This window comes from Salminus brasiliensis, chromosome 1 (assembly GCF_030463535.1).
Source record: "Salminus brasiliensis chromosome 1, fSalBra1.hap2, whole genome shotgun sequence".
Classification (NCBI taxonomy): Eukaryota; Metazoa; Chordata; class Actinopteri; order Characiformes; family Bryconidae; genus Salminus; species Salminus brasiliensis.
Genome location: NC_132878.1, coordinates 55,734,866 through 55,757,423, shown reverse-complemented (window position 1 = coordinate 55,757,423; position 22,558 = coordinate 55,734,866). Strand labels below are relative to the sequence as shown.

Below are 22,558 nucleotides of genomic sequence, written 5' to 3'. Positions count from 1 at the left end.
AGACTTACGTTATTATTAGGCTTTTTTTTTTGTTTAGACAACCACTGAAACCCCATCTACAAATACATTGTTTTAGAAATCCTTTGCTGTGCTCAAAAGTATATGTTAGTCCACTTGATCAACTGAAAAATGTTTATTTAGCAACAAATACGACGTTGATATGTAACATAAGTATTGATTGTAGTTTTAGTTCAGTTAAAAAACAATTCTGGTTCTTATCCATGATTAGTGATTTCTTCTGTTGCTTGGTGTGAAGAAATCTACTGTGGGAGCAATAATCAGAAAATGGGAGACCTACAAGACCACTGCTAATCTCCTTCGATCAGGGGCTCCATGCAAGATCTCAGCCCGTGGGGTCAGAATGATCACAAGAACGGTGAGCAAAAATCCCAGAACCACACGGAGGGACCTAGTGAATGACCTGCAGAAAGCTGGGACCAACGTTACAAAGGCTACCGTCAGTAACACACTACGCCGCCAGGGACTCAGATCTTGCAGTGCCAGACGCGGTCCCCTGCTTAAGCCAGTACATATCCGGGCGCATCTGAAGTTTGCTAGAGAGCATTTGGATATTCCGGAAGAGTTTTGGGAGAATGTCTTATGGTCAGATGAAACCAAAGTAGAACTGTTTGGTACAAACACAGCTCGTTGTGTTTGGAGGAGAGTGAATGCTGAGTTGCATCCAAAGAACACCATACCAACTGTGAAGCATGGTGGTGGCAACATCATGCTTTGGGGCTGTTTCTCTGCAAAGGGACTAGGATGACTGGTCCGTGTACATGAAAGAATGAATGGGGCCATGTATTGTGAGATTTTGAGTGCAAACCTCCTTCCATCAGCAAGGGCATTGAAAATGAAACGTGGCTGGGTCTTTCAGCATGACAATGATCCCAAGCACACTGCCAGGGCAACATAAGAGTAGCTTCGTAAGAGGCATTTCAAGGTCCTGGAGTGGCCTAGCCAGTCTCCAGATCTCAACCCCATAGAAAACCTTTGAAGGGAGTTGAGAGTCTGTGTTGCCCGCCGACAGCCCCAAAACATCACTGCTCTAGAGGAGATCTGCATGGAGGAATGGGCCAACATACCAGCAATGGTGTGTGCCAACCTTGTGAAGACAGAAAACGTTTGACCTCTGTCATTGCCAACAAAGGATATATAACAAAGTATTGAGATGAACTTCTGTTATTGACCAAATACTTATCTTCCACCATTATTTGCAAATAAATTCTTTAAAAATCAGACAATGTGATTTTCTGATATTTTTTCTCTCGTTTTGTCTCTCATAGTTGAGGTCTACCTATGAGGTCAATTACAGACTTCTCTCATTTTTTTAAGTGGGAGAATGAAAAGTTTTACATATTTCAAACAAGCTTTATTTGGCTTGTTTATCTGTGTCATGTGAGCCCATGACCTAAGGACTAATGAACAACAAAGAGCAAAATATTAAACCTACTGTGTCAACATCGTTACTTGGTACAAAGCAACAGGGCTAAAACCGTCAAAAAAAAGCAGTGAGAGATAGTACTTTCACTTTCTGCTGTACACTGTGTATCATGCAGTATCTGCTGTTGTTATAAAAGTTTGTGTAATCTATTCTCCTGTAGTTTGACTCCTAAAGAGAGTTTATTTGTGTATGTTTTCTCTTCTCCTGTTGTTTTAAAGGCACAGAAAGAACAAAGATTTATGCTGTCAGAAGTGGGATTCGAACCCACGCCTCCAGGGGAGACTGCGACCTGAACGCAGCGCCTTAGACCGCTCGACCATCCTGACTGCGCCGCTTCACTGCACGTCTTCAAAATACATATATTTACATATTTATATAGGACAGCTTTGTCTTTGAAATAACGCTGTTGTTGGGAGCACTCAATGCTTTTCAGCTATCTATAAAATCTTTGAGTAACAACTTGGAATTTGGAACATTTTAATGCTGCTGGCGAGCAGTCTGAGATACCAAAAACACTTTTCTGAGACTTACGTTATTATTAGGCTTTTTTGGTCATTTGTTTGGACAACCACTGAATGTTAAAATATACAAGCTGATAAACGGAACTTGATCAACTGAACAACGTTTATTTAGCAAAATATGCGACGTTGAGGTTCTTCTATTGTATATATCACCGCACACAGGAGTGCACTGTTCATCTCAGAGAGGTCTACCACTGGTTTGCTGTAGCTATAGGTCCAGGTCTCTGCCCTGATATAACATCTACAACAGGACTATCTAAGACCGACTACCTAGCGCACTCTCCTTTCCGCCATCCCTTTTCAGAGGGCGGCAGTTGCTGGTCGGGAGTTCAACACGGGCCGTTCAAACTGGGCTAAAAGATAGAGGCATCCACCTTCTCCGCCAAAAGTGCTTAATCAAGATTCATGTAACACATAAAGGAGAGATTACTACAGTTAGTAAGGTGATGTTTAACTGGGTGAATCCGAATGTCTTCACCTGTTCATTGCCGTTGCTGCAGCTTTACTTACACTAAAGACAAAAACAGACTAAAATTAAACACTAGCAACATTTTCCTGGATTCACTCGTGGTGTAAAAGAGCTGCTTTACTTCATTAGTATATCATAGTATTACACTTTTCTAATTATCAGTTAAATATGTGCTCAAATATGTGTCAAAATGCGCCAGGCTTGTTAAGACGTTTCTCTCAAAGCACAAACTGTCCAGTAATAGACGTGCTTCTGTCTCTGACTTTACATCTACAGAGTAGAGTAACTAGGTAGGAGTGTCTAGTAGCGTGGACTGTGAGTGGACACAGTGCTTCAAAGCTGCAGCAGCACTGCTGTGTCTGATCTACTCACACTAAAGCAACACACACCTGGTTTCTTATATAGTGATAGCGTGATTGTTCAATGTCCCAATGCATGTTTCAGCCTTCTAACTCCAACAGAAATAAAATAACTGAAACATATAAATAAAGTTAATAAAACGTGTATGCATATTTATAATATATTGTAATAAGAATTATTAAATGAATGCATCTCCTCGCATTTGCTGCCAAACCAAGTACAGTGAAAAAACAATGGATCATCCCATGAAAAGTTTCACATATTTCAAACAAGCTTTATTTGGCTTGTTTATCTGTGTCATGTGAGCCCATGACCTAAGGACTAATGAACAACAAAGACCAAAATGTTAAACTCACTGTGTCAACATCGTTACTTGGCATACAGCAACAGGGCTAATACCGTCAGAAATGCAGTGAGAGATAGTACTTTCACTTTCTGCTGTAACTGTGTATCATGCAGTATCTGCTGTAGTTATAAAAGTTTGTGTAATCTATTTTCCTGTAGTTTGACTCCTAAAGAGAGTTTATTTGTGTATGTTTTCTCTTCTCCTGTTGTTTTAAAGGCACAGAAAGAATAAAGATTTGTGTTGTCAGAAGTGGGATTCGAACCCACGCCTCCAGGGGAGACTGCGACCTGAACGCAGCGCCTTAGACCGCTCGGCCATCCTGACTGCGCTGCACAGCTGATTTAAACGCTGCAACATCACGAAGTGACACTTTTCCACGCAACGTGTCACGACATGGATTTAATGTACATATTTTGAGATATTTATCACAGGTTTTTAGGACAGCTTTGTCTTTGAAATAACGCTGTTGTTGGGAGCACTCAATGCTTTTAAACCATCTATAAAATCTTCGGGTAACAACTTGGAATTTGGAATATTTTAATGCTGCTGGCGAGCAGTCTGAGATACCAAAAACACTTTTCTGAGACTTACGTTATTATTAGGCTTTTGTTTTTGTTTAGACAACCACTGAAACCCCATCTACAAATACATTGTTTTAGAAATCCTTTGCTGTGCTCAAAAGTATATGTTACTCCACTTGATCAACTGAAAAATGTTTATTTAGCAACAAATACGACGTTGATATGTAACATAAGTATTGATTGTAGTTTTAGTTCAGTTAAAAAACAATTCTGGTTCTTATCCATGATTAGTGATTTCTTCTGTTGCTTGGTGTGAAGAAATCTACTGTGGGAGCAATAATCAGAAAATGGGAGACCTACAAGACCACTGCTAATCTCCTTCGATCAGGGGCTCCATGCAAGATCTCAGCCCGTGGGGTCAGAATGATCACAAGAACGGTGAGCAAAAATCCCAGAACCACACGGAGGGACCTAGTGAATGACCTGCAGAAAGCTGGGACCAACGTTACAAAGGCTACCGTCAGTAACACACTACGCCGCCAGGGACTCAGATCTTGCAGTGCCAGACGCGGTCCCCTGCTTAAGCCAGTACATATCCGGGCGCATCTGAAGTTTGCTAGAGAGCATTTGGATATTCCGGAAGAGTTTTGGGAGAATGTCTTATGGTCAGATGAAACCAAAGTAGAACTGTTTGGTACAAACACAGCTCGTTGTGTTTGGAGGAGAGTGAATGCTGAGTTGCATCCAAAGAACACCATACCAACTGTGAAGCATGGTGGTGGCAACATCATGCTTTGGGGCTGTTTCTCTGCAAAGGGACTAGGATGACTGGTCCGTGTACATGAAAGAATGAATGGGGCCATGTATTGTGAGATTTTGAGTGCAAACCTCCTTCCATCAGCAAGGGCATTGAAAATGAAACGTGGCTGGGTCTTTCAGCATGACAATGATCCCAAGCACACTGCCAGGGCAACATAAGAGTAGCTTCGTAAGAGGCATTTCAAGGTCCTGGAGTGGCCTAGCCAGTCTCCAGATCTCAACCCCATAGAAAACCTTTGAAGGGAGTTGAGAGTCTGTGTTGCCCGCCGACAGCCCCAAAACATCACTGCTCTAGAGGAGATCTGCATGGAGGAATGGGCCAACATACCAGCAATGGTGTGTGCCAACCTTGTGAAGACAGAAAACGTTTGACCTCTGTCATTGCCAACAAAGGATATATAACAAAGTATTGAGATGAACTTCTGTTATTGACCAAATACTTATCTTCCACCATTATTTGCAAATAAATTCTTTAAAAATCAGACAATGTGATTTTCTGATATTTTTTCTCTCGTTTTGTCTCTCATAGTTGAGGTCTACCTATGAGGTCAATTACAGACTTCTCTCATTTTTTTAAGTGGGAGAATGAAAAGTTTTACATATTTCAAACAAGCTTTATTTGGCTTGTTTATCTGTGTCATGTGAGCCCATGACCTAAGGACTAATGAACAACAAAGAGCAAAATATTAAACCTACTGTGTCAACATCGTTACTTGGTACAAAGCAACAGGGCTAAAACCGTCAAAAAAAAGCAGTGAGAGATAGTACTTTCACTTTCTGCTGTACACTGTGTATCATGCAGTATCTGCTGTTGTTATAAAAGTTTGTGTAATCTATTCTCCTGTAGTTTGACTCCTAAAGAGAGTTTATTTGTGTATGTTTTCTCTTCTCCTGTTGTTTTAAAGGCACAGAAAGAACAAAGATTTATGCTGTCAGAAGTGGGATTCGAACCCACGCCTCCAGGGGAGACTGCGACCTGAACGCAGCGCCTTAGACCGCTCGGCCATCCTGACTGCGCCGCTTCACTGCACGTCTTCAAAATACATATATTTACATATTTATATAGGACAGCTTTGTCTTTGAAATAACGCTGTTGTTGGGAGCACTCAATGCTTTTCAGCTATCTATAAAATCTTTGAGTAACAACTTGGAATTTGGAACATTTTAATGCTGCTGGCGAGCAGTCTGAGATACCAAAAACACTTTTCTGAGACTTACGTTATTATTAGGCTTTTTTGGTCATTTGTTTGGACAACCACTGAATGTTAAAATATACAAGCTGATAAACGGAACTTGATCAACTGAACAACGTTTATTTAGCAAAATATGCGACGTTGAGGTTCTTCTATTGTATATATCACCGCACACAGGAGTGCACTGTTCATCTCAGAGAGGTCTACCACTGGTTTGCTGTAGCTATAGGTCCAGGTCTCTGCCCTGATATAACATCTACAACAGGACTGTCTAAGACCGACTACCTAGCGCACTCTCCTTTCCGCCATCCCTTTTCAGAGGGCGGCAGTTGCTGGTCGGGAGTTCAACACGGGCCGTTCAAACTGGGCTAAAAGATAGAGGCATCCACCTTCTCCGCCAAAAGTGCTTAATCAAGATTCATGTAACACATAAAGGAGAGATTACTACAGTTAGTAAGGTGATGTTTAACTGGGTGAATCCGAATGTCTTCACCTGTTCATTGCCGTTGCTGCAGCTTTACTTACACTAAAGACAAAAACAGACTAAAAATAAACACTAGCGACATTTTCCTGGATTCACTCGTGGTGTAAAAGAGCTGCTTTACTTCATTAGTATATCATAGTATTACACTTTTCTAATTATCAGTTAAATATGTGCTCAAATATGTGTCAAAATGCGCCAGGCTTGTTAAGACGTTTCTCTCAAAACACAAACTGTCCAGTAATAGACGTGCTTCTGTCTCTGACTTTACATCTACAGAGTAGAGTAACTAGGTAGGAGTGTCTAGTAGCGTGGACAGTGAGTGGACACAGTGCTTCAAAGCTGCAGCAGCACTGCTGTGTCTGATCTACTCACACTAAAGCAACACACACCTGGTTTCTTATATAGTGATAGCGTGATTGTTCAATGTCCCAATGCATGTTTCAGCCTTCTAACTCCAACAGAAATAAAAGAACTGAAACATATAAATAAAGTTAATAAAACGTGTATGCATATTTATAATATATTGTAATAAGAATTATTAAATGAATGCATCTCCTCGCATTTGCTGCCAAACCAAGTACAGTGAAAAAACAATGGATCATCCCATGAAAAGTTTTACATATTTCAAACAAGCTTTATTTGGCTTGTTTATCTGTGTCATGTGAGCCCATGACCTAAGGACTAATGAACAACAAAGACCAAAATGTTAAACTCACTGTGTCAACATCGTTACTTGGCATAAAGCAACAGGGCTAATACAGTCAGAAATGCAGTGAGAGATAGTACTTTCACTTTCTGCTGTACACTGTGTATCATGCAGTATCTGCTGTAGTTATAAAAGTTTGTGTAATCTATTTTCCTGTAGTTTGACTCCTAAAGAGAGTTTATTTGTGTATGTTTTCTCTTCTCCTGTTGTTTTAAAGGCACAGAAAGAATAAAGATTTGTGCTGTCAGAAGTGGGATTCGAACCCACGCCTCCAGGGGAGACTGCGACCTGAACGCAGCGCCTTAGACCGCTCGGCCATCCTGACTGCGCTGCACAGCTGATTTAAATGCTGCAACATCACGAAGTGACACTTTTCCACGCAACGTGTCACGACATGGATTTAATGTACATATTTTGAGATATTTATCACAGGTTTTTAGGACAGCTTTGTCTTTGAAATAACGCTGTTGTTGGGAGCACTCAATGCTTTTAAACCATCTATAAAATCTTCGGGTAACAACTTGGAATTTGGAATATTTTAATGCTGCTGGCGAGCAGTCTGAGATACCAAAAACACTTTTCTGAGACTTACGTTATTATTAGGCTTTAATTTTTGTTTAGACAACCACTGAAACCCCATCTACAAATACATTGTTTTAGAAATCCTTTGCTGTGCTCAAAAGTATATGTTACTCCACTTGATCAACTGAAAAATGTTTATTTAGCAACAAATACGACGTTGATATGTAACATAAGTATTGATTGTAGTTTTAGTTCAGTTAAAAAACAATTCTGGTTCTTATCCATGATTAGTGATTTCTTCTGTTGCTTGGTGTGAAGAAATCTACTGTGGGAGCAATAATCAGAAAATGGGAGACCTACAAGACCACTGCTAATCTCCTTCGATCAGGGGCTCCATGCAAGATCTCAGCCCGTGGGGTCAGAATGATCACAAGAACGGTGAGCAAAAATCCCAGAACCACACGGAGGGACCTAGTGAATGACCTGCAGAAAGCTGGGACCAACGTTACAAAGGCTACCGTCAGTAACACACTACGCCGCCAGGGACTCAGATCTTGCAGTGCCAGACGCGGTCCCCTGCTTAAGCCAGTACATATCCGGGCGCATCTGAAGTTTGCTAGAGAGCATTTGGATATTCCGGAAGAGTTTTGGGAGAATGTCTTATGGTCAGATGAAACCAAAGTAGAACTGTTTGGTACAAACACAGCTCGTTGTGTTTGGAGGAGAGTGAATGCTGAGTTGCATCCAAAGAACACCATACCAACTGTGAAGCATGGTGGTGGCAACATCATGCTTTGGGGCTGTTTCTCTGCAAAGGGACTAGGATGACTGGTCCGTGTACATGAAAGAATGAATGGGGCCATGTATTGTGAGATTTTGAGTGCAAACCTCCTTCCATCAGCAAGGGCATTGAAAATGAAACGTGGCTGGGTCTTTCAGCATGACAATGATCCCAAGCACACTGCCAGGGCAACATAAGAGTAGCTTCGTAAGAGGCATTTCAAGGTCCTGGAGTGGCCTAGCCAGTCTCCAGATCTCAACCCCATAGAAAACCTTTGAAGGGAGTTGAGAGTCTGTGTTGCCCGCCGACAGCCCCAAAACATCACTGCTCTAGAGGAGATCTGCATGGAGGAATGGGCCAACATACCAGCAATGGTGTGTGCCAACCTTGTGAAGACAGAAAACGTTTGACCTCTGTCATTGCCAACAAAGGATATATAACAAAGTATTGAGATGAACTTCTGTTATTGACCAAATACTTATCTTCCACCATTATTTGCAAATAAATTCTTTAAAAATCAGACAATGTGATTTTCTGATATTTTTTCTCTCGTTTTCTCTCTTATAGTTGAGGTCTACCTATGAGGTCAATTACAGACTTCTCTCATCTTTTTAAGTGGGAGAATGAAAAGTTTTACATATTTCAAACAAGCTTTATTTGGCTTGTTTATCTGTGTCATGTGAGCCCATGACCTAAGGACTAATGAACAACAAAGAGCAAAATATTAAACCTACTGTGTCAACATCGTTACTTGGTACAAAGCAACAGGGCTAAAACCGTCAGAAATGCAGTGAGAGATAGTACTTTCACTTTCTGCTGTACACTGTGTATCATGCAGTATCTGCTGTTGTTATAAAAGTTTGTGTAATCTATTCTCCTGTAGTTTGACTCCTAAAGAGGGTTTATTTGTGGATGTTTTCTCTTCTCCTGTTGTTTTAAAGGCACAGAAAGATTATGCTGTCAGAAGTGGGAGTCGAACCCACGCCTCCAGGGGAGACGGCAACCTGAACGCAGCGCCTTAGACCGCTCGGCCATCCTGACTGCGCCACATCACTGCATGGCTTCAAAATACATATATTGACATATTTATATAGGACAGCTTTGTCTTTGAAATAACGCTGTTGTTGGGACCACTCAATGCTTTTAAACCATCTATAAAATCTTTGAGTAACAACTTGGAATTTGGAACATTTTAATGCTGCTGGCGAGCAGTCTGAGATACCAAAAACACTTTTCTGAGACTTACGTTATTATTAGGCTTTTTTGGTCATTTGTTTGGACAACCACTGAATGTTAAAATATACAAGCTGATAAACGGAACTTGATCAACTGAACAACGTTTATTTAGCAAAATATGCGACGTTGAGGTTCTTCTATTGTATATATCACCGCACACAGGAGTGCACTGTTCATCTCAGAGAGGTCTACCACTGGTTTGCTGTAGCTATAGGTCCAGGTCTCTGCCCTGATATAACATCTACAACAGGACTGTCTAAGACCGACTACCTAGCGCACTCTCCTTTCCGCCATCCCTTTTCAGAGGGCGGCAGTTGCTGGTCGGGAGTTCAACACGGGCCGTTCAAACTGGGCTAAAAGATAGAGGCATCCACCTTCTCTGCCAAAAGTGCTTAATCAAGATTCATGTAACACATAAAGGAGAGATTACTACAGTTAGTAAGGTGATGTTTAACTGGGTGAATCCGAATGTCTTCACCTGTTCATTACCGTTGCTGCAGCTTTACTTACACTAAAGACAAAAACAGACTAAAATTAAACACTAGCAACATTTTCCTGGATTCACTCGTGGTGTAAAAGAGCTGCTTTACTTCATTAGTATATCATAGTATTACACTTTTCTAATTATCAGTTAAATATGTGCTCAAATATGTGTCAAAATGCGCCAGGCTTGTTAAGACGTTTCTCTCAAAACACAAACTGTCCAGTAATAGACGTGCTTCTGTCTCTGACTTTACATCTACAGAGTAGAGTAACTAGGTAGGAGTGTCTAGTAGCGTGGACAGTGAGTGGACACAGTGCTTCAAAGCTGCAGCAGCACTGCTGTGTCTGATCTACTCACACTAAAGCAACACACACCTGGTTTCTTATATAGTGATAGTGTGATTGTTCAATGTCCCAATGCATGTTTCAACCTTCTAACTCCAACAGAAATAAAATAACTGAAACATATAAATAAAGTTAATAAAACGTGTATGCATATTTATAATATATTGTAATAAGAATTATTAAATGAATGCATCTCCTCGCATTTGCTGCCAAACCAAGTACAGTGAAAAAACAATGGATCATCCCATGAAAAGTTTCACATATTTCAAACAAGCTTTATTTGGCTTGTTTATCTGTGTCATGTGAGCCCATGACCTAAGGACTAATGAACAACAAAGACCAAAATGTTAAACTCACTGTGTCAACATCGTTACTTGGCATACAGCAACAGGGCTAATACCGTCAGAAATGCAGTGAGAGATAGTACTTTCACTTTCTGCTGTACACTGTGTATCATGCAGTATCTGCTGTAGTTATAAAAGTTTGTGTAATCTATTTTCCTGTAGTTTGACTCCTAAAGAGAGTTTATTTGTGTATGTTTTCTCTTCTCCTGTTGTTTTAAAGGCACAGAAAGAATAAAGATCTGTGTTGTCAGAAGTGGGATTCGAACCCACGCCTCCAGGGGAGACTGCGACCTGAACGCAGCGCCTTAGACCGCTCGGCCATCCTGACTGGGCCGCTTCACTGCACGGCTTCAAAATACATATATTGACATATTTATATAGGACAGCTTTGTCTTTGAAATAACGCTGTTGTTGGGAGCACTCAATGCTTTTCAGCTATCTATAAAATCTTTGAGTAACAACTTGGAATTTGGAACATTTTAATGCTGCTGGCGAGCAGTCTGAGATACCAAAAACACTTTTCTGAGACTTACGTTATTATTAGGCTTTTTTGGTCATTTGTTTGGACAACCACTGAATGTTAAAATATACAAGCTGATAAACGGAACTTGATCAACTGAACAACGTTTATTTAGCAAAATATGCGACGTTGAGGTTCTTCTATTGTATATATCACCGCACACAGGAGTGCACTGTTCATCTCAGAGAGGTCTACCACTGGTTTGCTGTAGCTATAGGTCCAGGTCTCTGCCCTGATATAACATCTACAACAGGACTGTCTAAGACCGACTACCTAGCGCACTCTCCTTTCCGCCATCCCTTTTCAGAGGGCGGCAGTTGCTGGTCGGGAGTTCAACACGGGCCGTTCAAACTGGGCTAAAAGATAGAGGCATCCACCTTCTCCGCCAAAAGTGCTTAATCAAGATTCATGTAACACATAAAGGAGAGATTACTACAGTTAGTAAGGTGATGTTTAACTGGGTGAATCCGAATGTCTTCACCTGTTCATTGCCGTTGCTGCAGCTTTACTTACACTAAAGACAAAAACAGACTAAAATTAAACACTAGCAACATTTTCCTGGATTCACTCGTGGTGTAAAAGAGCTGCTTTACTTCATTAGTATATCATAGTATTACACTTTTCTAATTATCAGTTAAATATGTGCTCAAATATGTGTCAAAATGCGCCAGGCTTGTTAAGACGTTTCTCTCAAAACACAAACTGTCCAGTAATAGACGTGCTTCTGTCTCTGACTTTACATCTACAGAGTAGAGTAACTAGGTAGGAGTGTCTAGTAGCGTGGACAGTGAGTGGACACAGTGCTTCAAAGCTGCAGCAGCACTGCTGTGTCTGATCTACTCACACTAAAGCAACACACACCTGGTTTCTTATATAGTGATAGTGTGATTGTTCAATGTCCCAATGCATGTTTCAGCCTTCTAACTCCAACAGAAATAAAATAACTGAAACATATAAATAAAGTTAATAAAACGTGTATGCATATTTATAATATATTGTAATAAGAATTATTAAATGAATGCATCTCCTCGCATTTGCTGCCAAACCAAGTACAGTGAAAAAACAATGGATCATCCCATGAAAAGTTTCACATATTTCAAACAAGCTTTATTTGGCTTGTTTATCTGTGTCATGTGAGCCCATGACCTAAGGACTAATGAACAACAAAGACCAAAATGTTAAACTCACTGTGTCAACATCGTTACTTGGCATACAGCAACAGGGCTAATACCGTCAGAAATGCAGTGAGAGATAGTACTTTCACTTTCTGCTGTACACTGTGTATCATGCAGTATCTGCTGTAGTTATAAAAGTTTGTGTAATCTATTCTCCTGTAGTTTGACTCCTAAAGAGAGTTTATTTGTGTATGTTTTCTCTTCTCCTGTTGTTTTAAAGGCACAGAAAGAATAAAGATCTGTGTTGTCAGAAGTGGGATTCGAACCCACGCCTCCAGGGGAGACTGCGACCTGAACGCAGCGCCTTAGACCGCTCGGCCATCCTGACTTGGCCGCTTCACTGCACGGCTTCAAAATACATATATTGACATATTTATATAGGACAGCTTTGTCTTTGAAATAACGCTGTTGTTGGGAGCACTCAATGCTTTTCAGCTATCTATAAAATCTTTGAGTAACAACTTGGAATTTGGAACATTTTAATGCTGCTGGCGAGCAGTCTGAGATACCAAAAACACTTTTCTGAGACTTACGTTATTATTAGGCTTTTTTGGTCATTTGTTTGGACAACCACTGAATGTTAAAATATACAAGCTGATAAACGGAACTTGATCAACTGAACAACGTTTATTTAGCAAAATATGCGACGTTGAGGTTCTTCTATTGTATATATCACCGCACACAGGAGTGCACTGTTCATCTCAGAGAGGTCTACCACTGGTTTGCTGTAGCTATAGGTCCAGGTCTCTGCCCTGATATAACATCTACAACTGGACTGTCTAAGACCGACTACCTAGCGCACTCTCCTTTCCGCCATCCCTTTTCAGAGGGCGGCAGTTGCTGGTCGGGAGTTCAACACGGGCCGTTCAAACTGGGCTAAAAGATAGAGGCATCCACCTTCTCCGCCAAAAGTGCTTAATCAAGATTCATGTAACACATAAAGGAGAGATTACTACAGTTAGTAAGGTGATGTTTAACTGGGTGAATCCGAATGTCTTCACCTGTTCATTGCCGTTGCTGCAGCTTTACTTACACTAAAGACAAAAACAGACTAAAATTAAACACTAGCAACATTTTCCTGGATTCACTCGTGGTGTAAAAGAGCTGCTTTACTTCATTAGTATATCATAGTATTACACTTTTCTAATTATCAGTTAAATATGTGCTCAAATATGTGTCAAAATGCGCCAGGCTTGTTAAGACGTTTCTCTCAAAACACAAACTGTCCAGTAATAGACGTGCTTCTGTCTCTGACTTTACATCTACAGAGTAGAGTAACTAGGTAGGAGTGTCTAGTAGCGTGGACAGTGAGTGGACACAGTGCTTCAAAGCTGCAGCAGCACTGCTGTGTCTGATCTACTCACACTAAAGCAACACACACCTGGTTTCTTATATAGTGATAGTGTGATTGTTCAATGTCCCAATGCATGTTTCAGCCTTCTAACTCCAACAGAAATAAAATAACTGAAACATATAAATAAAGTTAATAAAACGTGTATGCATATTTATAATATATTGTAATAAGAATTATTAAATGAATGCATCTCCTCGCATTTGCTGCCAAACCAAGTACAGTGAAAAAACAATGGATCATCCCATGAAAAGTTTCACATATTTCAAACAAGCTTTATTTGGCTTGTTTATCTGTGTCATGTGAGCCCATGACCTAAGGACTAATGAACAACAAAGACCAAAATGTTAAACTCACTGTGTCAACATCGTTACTTGGCATACAGCAACAGGGCTAATACCGTCAGAAATGCAGTGAGAGATAGTACTTTCACTTTCTGCTGTACACTGTGTATCATGCAGTATCTGCTGTAGTTATAAAAGTTTGTGTAATCTATTTTCCTGTAGTTTGACTCCTAAAGAGAGTTTATTTGTGTATGTTTTCTCTTCTCCTGTTGTTTTAAAGGCACAGAAAGAATAAAGATTTGTGTTGTCAGAAGTGGGATTCGAACCCACGCCTCCAGGGGAGACTGCGACCTGAACGCAGCGCCTTAGACCGCTCGGCCATCCTGACTGTGCTGCACAGCTGATTTAAACGCTGCAACATCACGAAGTGACACTTTTCCACGCAACGTGTCACGACATGGATTTAATGTACATATTTTGAGATATTTATCACAGGTTTTTAGGACAGCTTTGTCTTTGAAATAACGCTGTTGTTGGGAGCACTCAATGCTTTTAAACCATCTATAAAATCTTCGGGTAACAACTTGGAATTTGGAATATTTTAATGCTGCTGGCGAGCAGTCTGAGATACCAAAAACACTTTTCTGAGACTTACGTTATTATTAGGCTTTTGTTTTTGTTTAGACAACCACTGAAACCCCATCTACAAATACATTGTTTTAGAAATCCTTTGCTGTGCTCAAAAGTATATGTTAGTCCACTTGATCAACTGAAAAATGTTTATTTAGCAACAAATACGACGTTGATATGTAACATAAGTATTGATTGTAGTTTTAGTTCAGTTAAAAAACAATTCTGGTTCTTATCCATGATTAGTGATTTCTTCTGTTGCTTGGTGTGAAGAAATCTACTGTGGGAGCAATAATCAGAAAATGGGAGACCTACAAGACCACTGCTAATCTCCTTCGATCAGGGGCTCCATGCAAGATCTCAGCCCGTGGGGTCAGAATGATCACAAGAACGGTGAGCAAAAATCCCAGAACCACACGGAGGGACCTAGTGAATGACCATCAGAAAGCTGGGACCAACGTTACAAAGGCTACCGTCAGTAACACACTACGCCGCCAGGGACTCAGATCTTGCAGTGCCAGACGCGGTCCCCTGCTTAAGCCAGTACATATCCGGGCGCATCTGAAGTTTGCTAGAGAGCATTTGGATATTCCGGAAGAGTTTTGGGAGAATGTCTTATGGTCAGATGAAACCAAAGTAGAACTGTTTGGTACAAACACAGCTCGTTGTGTTTGGAGGAGAGTGAATGCTGAGTTGCATCCAAAGAACACCATACCAACTGTGAAGCATGGTGGTGGCAACATCATGCTTTGGGGCTGTTTCTCTGCAAAGGGACTAGGATGACTGGTCCGTGTACATGAAAGAATGAATGGGGCCATGTATTGTGAGATTTTGAGTGCAAACCTCCTTCCATCAGCAAGGGCATTGAATATGAAACGTGGCTGGGTCTTTCAGCATGACAATGATCCCAAGCACACTGCCAGGGCAACATAAGAGTAGCTTCGTAAGAGGCATTTCAAGGTCCTGGAGTGGCCTAGCCAGTCTCCAGATCTCAACCCCATAGAAAACCTTTGAAGGGAGTTGAGAGTCTGTGTTGCCCGCCGACAGCCCCAAAACATCACTGCTCTAGAGGAGATCTGCATGGAGGAATGGGCCAACATACCAGCAATGGTGTGTGCCAACCTTGTGAAGACAGAAAACGTTTGACCTCTGTCATTGCCAACAAAGGATATATAACAAAGTATTGAGATGAACTTCTGTTATTGACCAAATACTTATCTTCCACCATTATTTGCAAATAAATTCTTTAAAAATCAGACAATGTGATTTTCTGATATTTTTTCTCTCGTTTTGTCTCTCATAGTTGAGGTCTACCTATGAGGTCAATTACAGACTTCTCTCATTTTTTTAAGTGGGAGAATGAAAAGTTTTACATATTTCAAACAAGCTTTATTTGGCTTGTTTATCTGTGTCATGTGAGCCCATGACCTAAGGACTAATGAACAACAAAGAGCAAAATATTAAACCTACTGTGTCAACATCGTTACTTGGTACAAAGCAACAGGGCTAAAACCGTCAAAAAAAAGCAGTGAGAGATAGTACTTTCACTTTCTGCTGTACACTGTGTATCATGCAGTATCTGCTGTTGTTATAAAAGTTTGTGTAATCTATTCTCCTGTAGTTTGACTCCTAAAGAGAGTTTATTTGTGTATGTTTTCTCTTCTCCTGTTGTTTTAAAGGCACAGAAAGAACAAAGATTTATGCTGTCAGAAGTGGGATTCGAACCCACGCCTCCAGGGGAGACTGCGACCTGAACGCAGCGCCTTAGACCGCTCGGCCATCCTGACTGCGCCGCTTCACTGCACGTCTTCAAAATACATATATTGACATATTTATATAGGACAGCTTTGTCTTTGAAATAACGCTGTTGTTGGGAGCACTCAATGCTTTTCAGCTATCTATAAAATCTTTGAGTAACAACTTGGAATTTGGAACATTTTAATGCTGCTGGCGAGCAGTCTGAGATACCAAAAACACTTTTCTGAGACTTACGTTATTATTAGGCTTTTTTGGTCATTTGTTTGGACAACCACTGAATGTTAAAATATACAAGCTGATAAACGGAACTTGATCAACTGAACAACGTTTATTTAGCAAAATATGCGACATTGAGGTTCTTCTATTGTATATATCACCGCACACAGGAGTGCACTGTTCATCTCAGAGAGGTCTACCACTGGTTTGCTGTAGCTATAGGTCCAGGTCTCTGCCCTGATATAACATCTACAACAGGACTATCTAAGACCGACTACCTAGCGCACTCTCCTTTCCGCCATCCCTTTTCAGAGGGCGGCAGTTGCTGGTCGGGAGTTCAACACGGGCCGTTCAAACTGGGCTAAAAGATAGAGGCATCCACCTTCTCCGCCAAAAGTGCTTAATCAAGATTCATGTAACACATAAAGGAGAGATTACTACAGTTAGTAAGGTGATGTTTAACTGGGTGAATCCGAATGTCTTCACCTGTTCATTGCCGTTGCTGCAGCTTTACTTACACTAAAGACAAAAACAGACTAAAATTAAACACTAGCAACATTTTCCTGGATTCACTCGTGGTGTAAAAGAGCTGCTTTACTTCATTAGTATATCATAGTATTACACTTTTCTAATTATCAGTTAAATATGTGCTCAAATATGTGTCAAAATGCGCCAGGCTTGTTAAGACGTTTCTCTCAAAGCACAAACTGTCCAGTAATAGACGTGCTTCTGTCTCTGACTTTACATCTACAGAGTAGAGTAACTAGGTAGGAGTGTCTAGTAGCGTGGACAGTGAGTGGACACAGTGCTTCAAAGCTGCAGCAGCACTGCTGTGTCTGATCTACTCACACTAAAGCAACACACACCTGGTTTCTTATATAGTGATAGCGTGATTGTTCAATGTCCCAATGCATGTTTCAGCCTTCTAACTCCAACAGAAATAAAATAACTGAAACATATAAATAAAGTTAATAAAACGTGTATGCATATTTATAATATATTGTAATAACAATTATTAAATGAATGCATCTCCTCGCATTTGCTGCCAAACCAAGTACAGTGAAAAAACAATGGATCATCCCATGAAAAGTTTCACATATTTCAAACAAGCTTTATTTGGCTTGTTTATCTGTGTCATGTGAGCCCATGACCTAAGGACTAATGAACAACAAAGACCAAAATGTTAAACTCACTGTGTCAACATCGTTACTTGGCATACAGCAACAGGGCTAATACCGTCAGAAATGCAGTGAGAGATAGTACTTTCACTTTCTGCTGTAACTGTGTATCATGCAGTATCTGCTGTAGTTATAAAAGTTTGTGTAATCTATTTTCCTGTAGTTTGACTCCTAAAGAGAGTTTATTTGTGTATGTTTTCTCTTCTCCTGTTGTTTTAAAGGCACAGAAAGAATAAAGATTTGTGTTGTCAGAAGTGGGATTCGAACCCACGCCTCCAGGGGAGACTGCGACCTGAACGCAGCGCCTTAGACCGCTCGGCCATCCTGACTGTGCTGCACAGCTGATTTAAACGCTGCAACATCACGAAGTGACACTTTTCCACGCAACGTGTCACGACATGGATTTAATGTACATATTTTGAGATATTTATCACAGGTTTTTAGGACAGCTTTGTCTTTGAAATAACGCTGTTGTTGGGAGCACTCAATGCTTTTAAACCATCTATAAAATCTTCGGGTAACAACTTGGAATTTGGAATATTTTAATGCTGCTGGCGAGCAGTCTGAGATACCAAAAACACTTTTCTGAGACTTACGTTATTATTAGGCTTTTTTTTTTGTTTAGACAACCACTGAAACCCCATCTACAAATACATTGTTTTAGAAATCCTTTGCTGTGCTCAAAAGTATATGTTAGTCCACTTGATCAACTGAAAAATGTTTATTTAGCAACAAATACGACGTTGATATGTAACATAAGTATTGATTGTAGTTTTAGTTCAGTTAAAAAACAATTCTGGTTCTTATCCATGATTAGTGATTTCTTCTGTTGCTTGGTGTGAAGAAATCTACTGTGGGAGCAATAATCAGAAAATGGGAGACCTACAAGACCACTGCTAATCTCCTTCGATCAGGGGCTCCATGCAAGATCTCAGCCCGTGGGGTCAGAATGATCACAAGAACGGTGAGCAAAAATCCCAGAACCACACGGAGGGACCTAGTGAATGACCTGCAGAAAGCTGGGACCAACGTTACAAAGGCTACCGTCAGTAACACACTACGCCGCCAGGGACTCAGATCTTGCAGTGCCAGACGCGGTCCCCTGCTTAAGCCAGTACATATCCGGGCGCATCTGAAGTTTGCTAGAGAGCATTTGGATATTCCGGAAGAGTTTTGGGAGAATGTCTTATGGTCAGATGAAACCAAAGTAGAACTGTTTGGTACAAACACAGCTCGTTGTGTTTGGAGGAGAGTGAATGCTGAGTTGCATCCAAAGAACACCATACCAACTGTGAAGCATGGTGGTGGCAACATCATGCTTTGGGGCTGTTTCTCTGCAAAGGGACTAGGATGACTGGTCCGTGTACATGAAAGAATGAATGGGGCCATGTATTGTGAGATTTTGAGTGCAAACCTCCTTCCATCAGCAAGGGCATTGAAAATGAAACGTGGCTGGGTCTTTCAGCATGACAATGATCCCAAGCACACTGCCAGGGCAACATAAGAGTAGCTTCGTAAGAGGCATTTCAAGGTCCTGGAGTGGCCTAGCCAGTCTCCAGATCTCAACCCCATAGAAAACCTTTGAAGGGAGTTGAGAGTCTGTGTTGCCCGCCGACAGCCCCAAAACATCACTGCTCTAGAGGAGATCTGCATGGAGGAATGGGCCAACATACCAGCAATGGTGTGTGCCAACCTTGTGAAGACAGAAAACGTTTGACCTCTGTCATTGCCAACAAAGGATATATAACAAAGTATTGAGATGAACTTCTGTTATTGACCAAATACTTATCTTCCACCATTATTTGCAAATAAATTCTTTAAAAATCAGACAATGTGATTTTCTGATATTTTTTCTCTCGTTTTGTCTCTCATAGTTGAGGTCTACCTATGAGGTCAATTACAGACTTCTCTCATTTTTTTAAGTGGGAGAATGAAAAGTTTTACATATTTCAAACAAGCTTTATTTGGCTTGTTTATCTGTGTCATGTGAGCCCATGACCTAAGGACTAATGAACAACAAAGAGCAAAATATTAAACCTACTGTGTCAACATCGTTACTTGGTACAAAGCAACAGGGCTAAAACCGTCAAAAAAAAGCAGTGAGAGATAGTACTTTCACTTTCTGCTGTACACTGTGTATCATGCAGTATCTGCTGTTGTTATAAAAGTTTGTGTAATCTATTCTCCTGTAGTTTGACTCCTAAAGAGAGTTTATTTGTGTATGTTTTCTCTTCTCCTGTTGTTTTAAAGGCACAGAAAGAACAAAGATTTATGCTGTCAGAAGTGGGATTCGAACCCACGCCTCCAGGGGAGACTGCGACCTGAACGCAGCGCCTTAGACCGCTCGACCATCCTGACTGCGCCGCTTCACTGCACGTCTTCAAAATACATATATTTACATATTTATATAGGACAGCTTTGTCTTTGAAATAACGCTGTTGTTGGGAGCACTCAATGCTTTTCAGCTATCTATAAAATCTTTGAGTAACAACTTGGAATTTGGAACATTTTAATGCTGCTGGCGAGCAGTCTGAGATACCAAAAACACTTTTCTGAGACTTACGTTATTATTAGGCTTTTTTGGTCATTTGTTTGGACAACCACTGAATGTTAAAATATACAAGCTGATAAACGGAACTTGATCAACTGAACAACGTTTATTTAGCAAAATATGCGACGTTGAGGTTCTTCTATTGTATATATCACCGCACACAGGAGTGCACTGTTCATCTCAGAGAGGTCTACCACTGGTTTGCTGTAGCTATAGGTCCAGGTCTCTGCCCTGATATAACATCTACAACAGGACTATCTAAGACCGACTACCTAGCGCACTCTCCTTTCCGCCATCCCTTTTCAGAGGGCGGCAGTTGCTGGTCGGGAGTTCAACACGGGCCGTTCAAACTGGGCTAAAAGATAGAGGCATCCACCTTCTCCGCCAAAAGTGCTTAATCAAGATTCATGTAACACATAAAGGAGAGATTACTACAGTTAGTAAGGTGATGTTTAACTGGGTGAATCCGAATGTCTTCACCTGTTCATTGCCGTTGCTGCAGCTTTACTTACACTAAAGACAAAAACAGACTAAAATTAAACACTAGCAACATTTTCCTGGATTCACTCGTGGTGTAAAAGAGCTGCTTTACTTCATTAGTATATCATAGTATTACACTTTTCTAATTATCAGTTAAATATGTGCTCAAATATGTGTCAAAATGCGCCAGGCTTGTTAAGACGTTTCTCTCAAAGCACAAACTGTCCAGTAATAGACGTGCTTCTGTCTCTGACTTTACATCTACAGAGTAGAGTAACTAGGTAGGAGTGTCTAGTAGCGTGGACAGTGAGTGGACACAGTGCTTCAAAGCTGCAGCAGCACTGCTGTGTCTGATCTACTCACACTAAAGCAACACACACCTGGTTTCTTATATAGTGATAGCGTGATTGTTCAATGTCCCAATGCATGTTTCAGCCTTCTAACTCCAACAGAAATAAAATAACTGAAACATATAAATAAAGTTAATAAAACGTGTATGCATATTTATAATATATTGTAATAAGAATTATTAAATGAATGCATCTCCTCGCATTTGCTGCCAAACCAAGTACAGTGAAAAAACAATGGATCATCCCATGAAAAGTTTCACATATTTCAAACAAGCTTTATTTGGCTTGTTTATCTGTGTCATGTGAGCCCATGACCTAAGGACTAATGAACAACAAAGACCAAAATGTTAAACTCACTGTGTCAACATCGTTACTTGGCATACAGCAACAGGGCTAATACCGTCAGAAATGCAGTGAGAGATAGTACTTTCACTTTCTGCTGTAACTGTGTATCATGCAGTATCTGCTGTAGTTATAAAAGTTTGTGTAATCTATTTTCCTGTAGTTTGACTCCTAAAGAGAGTTTATTTGTGTATGTTTTCTCTTCTCCTGTTGTTTTAAAGGCACAGAAAGAATAAAGATTTGTGTTGTCAGAAGTGGGATTCGAACCCACGCCTCCAGGGGAGACTGCGACCTGAACGCAGCGCCTTAGACCGCTCGGCCATCCTGACTGCGCTGCACAGCTGATTTAAACGCTGCAACATCACGAAGTGACACTTTTCCACGCAACGTGTCACGACATGGATTTAATGTACATATTTTGAGATATTTATCACAGGTTTTTAGGACAGCTTTGTCTTTGAAATAACGCTGTTGTTGGGAGCACTCAATGCTTTTAAACCATCTATAAAATCTTCGGGTAACAACTTGGAATTTGGAATATTTTAATGCTGCTGGCGAGCAGTCTGAGATACCAAAAACACTTTTCTGAGACTTACGTTATTATTAGGCTTTTGTTTTTGTTTAGACAACCACTGAAACCCCATCTACAAATACATTGTTTTAGAAATCCTTTGCTGTGCTCAAAAGTATATGTTACTCCACTTGATCAACTGAAAAATGTTTATTTAGCAACAAATACGACGTTGATATGTAACATAAGTATTGATTGTAGTTTTAGTTCAGTTAAAAAACAATTCTGGTTCTTATCCATGATTAGTGATTTCTTCTGTTGCTTGGTGTGAAGAAATCTACTGTGGGAGCAATAATCAGAAAATGGGAGACCTACAAGACCACTGCTAATCTCCTTCGATCAGGGGCTCCATGCAAGATCTCAGCCCGTGGGGTCAGAATGATCACAAGAACGGTGAGCAAAAATCCCAGAACCACACGGAGGGACCTAGTGAATGACCTGCAGAAAGCTGGGACCAACGTTACAAAGGCTACCGTCAGTAACACACTACGCCGCCAGGGACTCAGATCTTGCAGTGCCAGACGCGGTCCCCTGCTTAAGCCAGTACATATCCGGGCGCATCTGAAGTTTGCTAGAGA

General features: G+C 40.6%; 11 non-coding genes across 11 annotated transcripts; all 11 read right to left on the bottom strand.

Annotated features, from left to right (window-relative positions):
- Positions 1 to 1,687: 1,687 nt before the first annotated feature.
- Positions 1,688 to 1,770, bottom strand: trnal-cag (transfer RNA leucine (anticodon CAG)). The gene has a single exon. It is a non-coding gene; the product is annotated as a tRNA-Leu (tRNA).
- Positions 1,771 to 3,381: 1,611 nt separating this feature from the next.
- Positions 3,382 to 3,464, bottom strand: trnal-cag (transfer RNA leucine (anticodon CAG)). Its single transcript has one exon. It is a non-coding gene; the product is annotated as a tRNA-Leu (tRNA).
- Positions 3,465 to 5,410: 1,946 nt separating this feature from the next.
- trnal-cag (transfer RNA leucine (anticodon CAG)) lies at positions 5,411 to 5,493 on the bottom strand. The gene has a single exon. It is a non-coding gene; the product is annotated as a tRNA-Leu (tRNA).
- Positions 5,494 to 7,105: 1,612 nt separating this feature from the next.
- On the bottom strand, positions 7,106 to 7,188 carry trnal-cag (transfer RNA leucine (anticodon CAG)). Its single transcript has one exon. It is a non-coding gene; the product is annotated as a tRNA-Leu (tRNA).
- A 3,631-nt stretch (positions 7,189 to 10,819) lies between these two features.
- trnal-cag (transfer RNA leucine (anticodon CAG)) lies at positions 10,820 to 10,902 on the bottom strand. The gene has a single exon. It is a non-coding gene; the product is annotated as a tRNA-Leu (tRNA).
- A 1,612-nt stretch (positions 10,903 to 12,514) lies between these two features.
- On the bottom strand, positions 12,515 to 12,597 carry trnal-cag (transfer RNA leucine (anticodon CAG)). The gene has a single exon. It is a non-coding gene; the product is annotated as a tRNA-Leu (tRNA).
- Positions 12,598 to 14,209: 1,612 nt separating this feature from the next.
- trnal-cag (transfer RNA leucine (anticodon CAG)) lies at positions 14,210 to 14,292 on the bottom strand. Its single transcript has one exon. It is a non-coding gene; the product is annotated as a tRNA-Leu (tRNA).
- A 1,946-nt stretch (positions 14,293 to 16,238) lies between these two features.
- Positions 16,239 to 16,321, bottom strand: trnal-cag (transfer RNA leucine (anticodon CAG)). Its single transcript has one exon. It is a non-coding gene; the product is annotated as a tRNA-Leu (tRNA).
- A 1,611-nt stretch (positions 16,322 to 17,932) lies between these two features.
- On the bottom strand, positions 17,933 to 18,015 carry trnal-cag (transfer RNA leucine (anticodon CAG)). The gene has a single exon. It is a non-coding gene; the product is annotated as a tRNA-Leu (tRNA).
- A 1,946-nt stretch (positions 18,016 to 19,961) lies between these two features.
- On the bottom strand, positions 19,962 to 20,044 carry trnal-cag (transfer RNA leucine (anticodon CAG)). The gene has a single exon. It is a non-coding gene; the product is annotated as a tRNA-Leu (tRNA).
- A 1,611-nt stretch (positions 20,045 to 21,655) lies between these two features.
- Positions 21,656 to 21,738, bottom strand: trnal-cag (transfer RNA leucine (anticodon CAG)). Its single transcript has one exon. It is a non-coding gene; the product is annotated as a tRNA-Leu (tRNA).
- Between the last annotated feature and the right edge of the window lie 820 nt (positions 21,739 to 22,558).